This window comes from Nematolebias whitei, chromosome 16, assembly GCF_014905685.2.
Source record: "Nematolebias whitei isolate Nwh7 chromosome 16, NemWhi1, whole genome shotgun sequence".
Lineage (NCBI taxonomy): Eukaryota > Metazoa > Chordata > Actinopteri > Cyprinodontiformes > Rivulidae > Nematolebias > Nematolebias whitei.
Window position 1 is genome coordinate 873,285 of NC_056513.1, and position 7,500 is coordinate 880,784.

Below are 7,500 nucleotides of genomic sequence, written 5' to 3' on the forward strand. Positions count from 1 at the left end.
TTTAACAGAAACATTCATCTATAAAATAATAATTTAACAGAAACATTAATTCCTAAGGTGCTCAGGTCCAAAAACCAAAACCTCAGTCTTGTCTGTTCAACAGGAGAAAATTAAGGGTCATCCAGGTTTTTATGTCTTTAAGACATGCTTGTAGTCTAAGTAGCTGATTGGATTCATTGGGTTTAATGGACAAATATAATTGTGTGTCATCAGCATAACAATGAAAAATTATCCCATGTTGTTTAATAACTTTACCTAATGGAAGCATATATAAAGTAAAAAGTATAGTTCTAAGCACTGAACCTTGAGGAACTCCATGACTAACTTTGGTGTATGAAGAAGATTTATTATTTACATTTACAAACTGGAATCTATCAGATAGATATGATTTAAACCATTTTAGAGCTGTTCCTGTAATCCCAACATCATATTCAAGCCTCTGTAGTAAAATATTGTGATCAACTGTATCAAATGCAGCACTGAGGTCTAACAGGACCAGTAGAGACACCAGTCCATTGTCTGAGGCCATGAGAATATCATTAGTGACTTTCACCAGTGCAGATTCAGTGCTGTGGTGAGCTCTAAACCCTGACTGAAACTCTTCAAACAGATTATTTCTTTGCAAATGATCACGTAACTGACCTGCAACTATTTTCTCTAGAATTTTGAGATGAAAGTTAGATTAGATATAGGTCTATAGTTGGCTAGGATTCCTGAGTAAAGGTTATGTCTCTTAAGTAAAGGTTTAATTACAGCAATCTTAAATCTTTGTTGTACCTAAGAGACAAACTAATCAGATCCAAGACGTGGTTATTAATTAAGGGAAATACCTCTTTAAACAGTCTGGTTGGGATCTAGCAGACATGTGGATGAAGCTATTATTTCTGACACTTCAGAGAGCTCAACAGGACAACAACTGTACTTTTATCCTGTGTTCCAAAATCAAAACTTTGATTGATTTTTAGTGATAGACCTACTCATAACAGAACATGACGTGGCATCATGCAGCCTTCACAGCACTTCACTGTTCCAAGCAGTAGTGACACAAAAACACTTTTGTAGCCAGTTTTGTTAACCTGTATGTAGCTATTAAAACAAAATAATTTACAGGTTCCTTCCTACATTGGTGCCATTACAATTTCTACACTTCACAAGTTTTATTCTCCTTTCCTTCACAAGCCTCTCCATCTCCTTCTCCCGTTGTTTCCTTTCCATCATTCCTTCCTCATCACTGACTTTACTCATTTTACTTTCCAGAACACTTGTGTTACCTGGGTTCTTTCTCCTTAACATGATATTTCACCTTCAAGGGGTTCTCTATAACACCATCAACTGGACTTTACAGATCTTAGGGCAAAGACAAGAGTTCTTCCTGCTCAGATTAGACAAAGCTTCTGGAAACGTGTGCCGCCTTCTGTCAGTGACAGACACAAAGACTGGCCATCCTCCCTCATGTCCACCTGGTCAGGTCTATGTTGTTTGTGGCAGACAGCTACATTGTTCAAACATGGAGGAGTGAAGCCATGTCTGAAGAAGAAGAATCTGTACAGCTACCGTATTTTCCACCGTACACGTCGCACCGCCCTATAAGTCTCATCACTCCAAATATGTCTAATAAAGTGGGACAATCCATAAATGGGTTGCATCTATAATGCTTCACCGCTGACAACCTGGAAATGTGGCCGGTGTTGTGCCAAAAATTGATTGGCTGCCAAATGGCGGCCGCGGGAGCGTGCACAGGAGGACTTTAACAAGAATTTAACAAGATTAACACTTAAAAACAATTATTTGCTTGACGTTATATTAAAGGTGTGTCTCAGTTGAACTTTTACTTAATAAATGCACTTCAGTGGTCAAATCAGCTGCATTTCGTCGGGGCGGCGCAGAGAAATGAAGCTGATTTGACGTTTGCTTCAGCTGAGCTGGATGAAGGTGGCTTACTGTGGCAAGCTGATTGTGTCATTAATAGCCACTTTTTACCTATTACATGACACAACGGCATGCCATACTACTCCAGTGGCATCTAGTGGCTGAAAATGGTAGTGTTCAATATTTTCAGTCAAAATGAATGAAAACCGTCATATCGCAGCCAAACATTGTTTATGGGGAAAAAACACAAGTCGCTTCGGCGTATTAAGTCGCAGGGTATGCAAATAATGCAAAAAAAACCGCGCCTTATAGACTGAAAAATTTGGTACCTTAACCTTGTTAGACCATGTCTTAAGCCTTCTTGAAGGCCTAAACCATACGTGTCAACCTCAAGGCCTGGGGGCCAAATGTGGCCCTCGTTGACATCGTATCTGGCCCCCAAGATGATATGTGAAACGTAAAATACTTCTATCGCTTGAATTTTTTTCAGTAATCTTTGATTATGATGTCAAAAACACAGCAGAGAACATGAAATGAGACCAATCAAACTCTTGTTGAGGAACCTGTGACCAAGACAAGATGTTGGGTGTCTAACTTGAGTTAATGTACTACTGTACCTACTCCGCTCCTGTTTCCTGGAATATCTTACAAAAAGATTTGAAGCTCTCGACCTTTGACCTCTCTAAGTGTCTTTAAGAATCTGTTGGACTCCTGGCAGGGACCAATGCAGACATGTTCCTGTTTTTAGTTTTATACATTTGTCTTGGAATCTAGCTGTTTTTGTTTTTTTGTTACCTTTTCCTTTTAGCCATCCTATTTGTTAAAAAAACAACAACAACAAAAAACCTGTATGATGACTTTTTATAACTGTTTATTGTTGCTGTTGTCCATTGTTGTCATCTTTCTTTGTTGAAATCAGGTCTCTCTTGTAAATGAGTCCTCGAGGCTCAATGGGATTTACCTGTATAAATAAAGGTTGAATGAATGTACAAACAGGATTCCAAAAAAGTTGGGACACTAAACAAATTGTGAATAAAAACTGAATGCAATGATGTGGAGATGGCAAATGTCAATATTTTATTTGTAATATAACATAGATGACAGATCAAAAGTTTAATCTGACTAAATGTAACATTTTAAAGGAAAATATGTTGATTCAAAATTTCACAGTGTCAACAAATCCCAAAAAAGTTGGGACAAGTAGCAATAAGTTGCTGGAAAAAGGAAATTGAGCATATAACGAACAGCTGGAAGACCAATTAACACTAATTAGGTCAATTGACAACATGATTGGGTATAAAAAGAGCTTCTCAGAGTGTCAGTGTCTCTCAGAAGCCAAGATGGTAAGAGGATCACCAATTCCACCATTGTTGTGCAGAAAGATAGTGCAGCAATACCAGAATGGTGTTACCCAGCGTAAAATAGCAAAGACTTTTAAGTTATCATCATCACCCGTGCATAACATCATCAAAAGATTCAGAGAATCTGGAACAATCGCTGTGCGTAAGGGTCAAGGCCGTAAAACTCTACTGGATGCTCGTGATCTCCGGGCCCTTAAACGTCACTGCACCTCAAACAGGAATGCCACTGTCAAGGAAATAACAGAATGGGCTCAGGAATACTTCCAGAAAGCATTGTCAGTGAACACAATCCACCGTGCCATCCGCCGTTGCCAGCTGAAACTCTACAGTGCAAAGAGGAAGCCATTTCTAAGCAAGCTCCACAAGCTCAGACGTTTGCACTGGGCCAGGGGTCATTTAAAATGGAGTGTGGCAAAATGGAAGACTGTTCTGTGGTCAGATGAGTCACCATTTGAAGTTCTTTATGGAACACTGGGACGCCATGTCATCCGGACCAGAGAGGACAAGGATAGCCCAAGTTGTTATCAACGCTCTGTTCAGAAGCCTGCATCACTGATGGTATGGGGTTGCATGAGCGCTTGTGGCATGGGCAGCTTGCATGTCTGGAAAGGCACCATTAATGCAGAGAACTATGTTCAGGTTCTAGAACAACATATGCTCCCATCTAGACGTCATCTCTTTCAGGGAAGACCCTGCATTTTTCAACACGATAATGCCAGACCACATTCTGCAGCAATCACAGCATCATGGCTACGTAGGAGAAGGATCCGGGTACTGAAATGTCCAGCCTGCAGTCCAGATCTTTCACCTATAGAGAACATTTGGTGCATCATAAAGAGGAAGGTGCCACAAAGAAGGCCCAAGACGATTGAACAGTTAGAGGCCTGTATTAGACATGAATGGGAGAGCATTCCTATTTCTAAACTGGAGAAACTGGTCTCCTCTGTCCCCAGACGTCTGTTGAGTGTTGTAAGAAGAAGGGGGGATGCCACACAGTGGGAAAAATGGACTTGTCCCAACTTTTTTGGGATTTGTTGACGCCATGAAATTTGGAAACAACAGATTTTTCCCTTAAAATGAAACATTCTCTCAGTTTAAACTTTTGATCTGTGATTTGTGTTCTATTCTGAATAAAATATTAGATGTTGGCACCTCCACGTCATTGCATTCAGTTTTTATTCACAATTTGTTTAGTGTCCCAACTTTTTTGGAATCCGGTTTGTAGATTCTGAAACTGGCCCTTAGTTTGAAAAAGGTTTTAATGTTGGCCCCCTTTTCTAAGTGAGTTTGACACCCCTGGCCTAAACCTTCTTTCAGCCTCAGCTGAAGAGCACGGCTCAACAAGAAGTAGCCTGACCAACAGCTCTCCTTGTGTGAACAGAGCCCGCTCCTCTTTTTTAAAATCAGCATTTGTAGAGTAGAAAGTGCCGATCTGGTGAATATTCCAATTCAATTAGGTTCAGTCGAGTAAAGTATGGTGGAGTGGGAGCACATTGATTACTTTCATGTGAAGCAGTTGGCCGTTCTGATAAATGATCTACTTGTTGAAAGTTGTCCAAATGCAGTCCAGTTTATATTTTTTATTGTTCATAGTTTAACTCGTTTTAAGAAACATGTTCATGAGGACTGTTTAAGATCGCAACAACATTAATAATAAAAACAGGTTTTAATATTTCTACACTTCCAAACTGCCAGGACACTTTGCATTGTAAGTAATTTAATAAATCTAAATGTTACTTAACAGCAGTTCCTGTTGTACTGTCCTTACTGCATTTAAAGAACTTCAACTTTTTTATTTGCAGTAAATAAAATGATTGTTGTTTCAGAAATGCCAAGTTTGTCTTTAACAGGTAACAAAGTCTACGTTTGGTGCTAAGGTTGAACTTTTACATTTCAAACGTGTAGATCCTTCTGACGCCTTCGGGTGGTGCTGGCACACTAAGTGTCCTCCTGTTTTCCAGTTTGGGATCTTTCATCTTTGTATTGATTGATTGATTAAAGGAAGTCTTTACCCTGACGACAAAGCTGCTGTCACACTGACGCAGTTGTATTTCAACACAAACAGCTTGTAGAAGTTACGCTTTTATCTCTTTAATTGGAGATTAATGCTGAAATAAAACTTTGGGTTCAATCTGAAAAGTAGAAGCAGTAGTTTAATACACACACACACACACATATATATATATATATATATATATATATATATACATATATATATATATATATATATATATATATATATATACACACACACATGTTTAATACATACATATACACATGTTTAATACATACATATACACATGTATAATACATACATATATACATGTTTAATACATACATAGTATTTCATGTTGAAGCCAAGCATTTGTCACCTGGCTGATAAATGTAATTACGTCCAAATAAAATTCTGCTGTTGAGTACTAAAAAAAAATCCCTTGTCCTCGTTTAGTTACTTCATCATTATAGTTAGCCATTTTTGTTATTGCTTCACTAGAAGTGCTTTTTAAATCAGTTCAGTTGATTAAAACAAAAAAACTCTGACCAGTTCTGTGTTTTTAATTTCCTCGTTTCCCAGAGTTTGTTTTTCTTCTCAGCCAGCGTGTTTTCCAGCACCTTCCTGTGTTTAAGGTTGGGGGGGTCGTCTGTGCACCTCTGCCTTGTAATAAACCAAAATGATCTGAATGCAACTTTCAAACAGAACATTAGCTTCATGTTTCCAGACGACTTGAATCCACGTCTTTTCATAAACGTTGCTGCAACAGAAACTTTCACATTTTCCTGGAATCATGTTTTCTCATCATCTCTGAGGAAATGTATTTGTTTCTTGTGGACTCTGGTATTTTACTACCCTGTCAAACTCCTTTCTCAGTTTACTTTATTTAATTTCATTGTTGTTGTGCAGCACTTTGATTACAACTTGTCATTAAATGTGAATTATTAATAAATAAACTGACTACTTGAGTCATGCTTTAATAGTTTTTGTGATTATTGAATATTGAACACGATTGAAGCTTATGATGCCAACGGAAACAGCTCCTTTATTTGTGATTATTGCTGCATACAATACCCACAATGCACCTGTAAGAGCTTCTAGTAGCGTGGACTAGTTGTCGTGCTCGTTCTGTACAGGTCCTTCTCAAAGAATGAGCATATTGTGATAAAGGTCATTATTTTCCATAATGTAATGATAAAAATGAAACTTTCATATATTTCAGATTCATTGCACATCAACTGAAATATTTCAGGTCTTTAATTGTTTTAATACTGATGATTATGGCATACAGCTCATGAAAACCCAAAATGCCTGTCCCAAAAAATGAGCATATTTCATCCCACCAATGAAAGACAAGTGTTTTTAATACAAAAAACACCAACCTTCAAATAATCATGTTCAGTTATGCACTCAATACTTGGTCAGGAATCCTTTTGCATGAATGACTGCTTCAATGCGGCGTGGCATGGAGGCAATCAGCCTGTGGCACTGCTGAGGTGTTATGGAGGCCCAGGATGCTTCGATAGCGGCCTTAAGCTCATCCAGAGTGTTGGGTCTTGTTCTCTCAACTTTCTCTTCACAATATCCCACAGGTTCTCTATGGGGTTCAGGTCAGGAGAGTTGGCAGGCCAATTGAGCACAGTAATACCATGGTCAGTAAACCAGTTACCAGTGGTTTTGGCACTGGGAGCAGGTGCCAGGTCGTGCTGAAAATGAAATCTTCATCTCCATAAAGCTTTTCAGCAGATGGAAGCATGAAGTGCTCCAAAATCTTCTGATAGCTGCTGCATTGACCCTGCCCTTGATAAAACACAGTGGACCAACACCAGCAGCTGACATGGCACCAGACCATCACTGACTGTGGGTGCTTCACACTGGACTTCTGGCATTTTGGCATTTCCTTCTCCCCAGTCTTCCTCCAGACTCTGGCACCTTGATTTCTGAATGACATGCAAAATTTGCTTTCATCTGAAAAAAGTACTTTGGACCACTGAGCAACAGTCCAGTGCTGCTTCTCTGTAGCCCAGGTCAGGTGCTTCTGACGCAGTCTCTTGTTCAAGAGTGGCTTGACCTGGGGAATGTGGCACCTGTAGCCCATTTCCTGCACACGCCTGTGCACGGTGGCTCTGGATGTTTCTACTCCAGACTCAGTCCACTGCTTCCGCAGGTCCCCCAAGGTCTGGAATCGGCCCTTCTCCACAATCCTCCTCAGGGTCCGGTCACCTCTTCTCGTTGTGCAGCGTTTTCTGCCACACTTTTCCCTTCCCACAGACTTCC

General features: G+C 39.5%; 1 protein-coding gene across 1 annotated transcript in view; it reads left to right on the top strand.

Annotated features, from left to right (window-relative positions):
• The window catches only part of aimp1a (aminoacyl tRNA synthetase complex interacting multifunctional protein 1a), a 19,315-nt gene that overhangs the window by 1,841 nt on the left and 9,974 nt on the right, over nt 1–7,500 (top strand). The window lies entirely within an intron of this gene.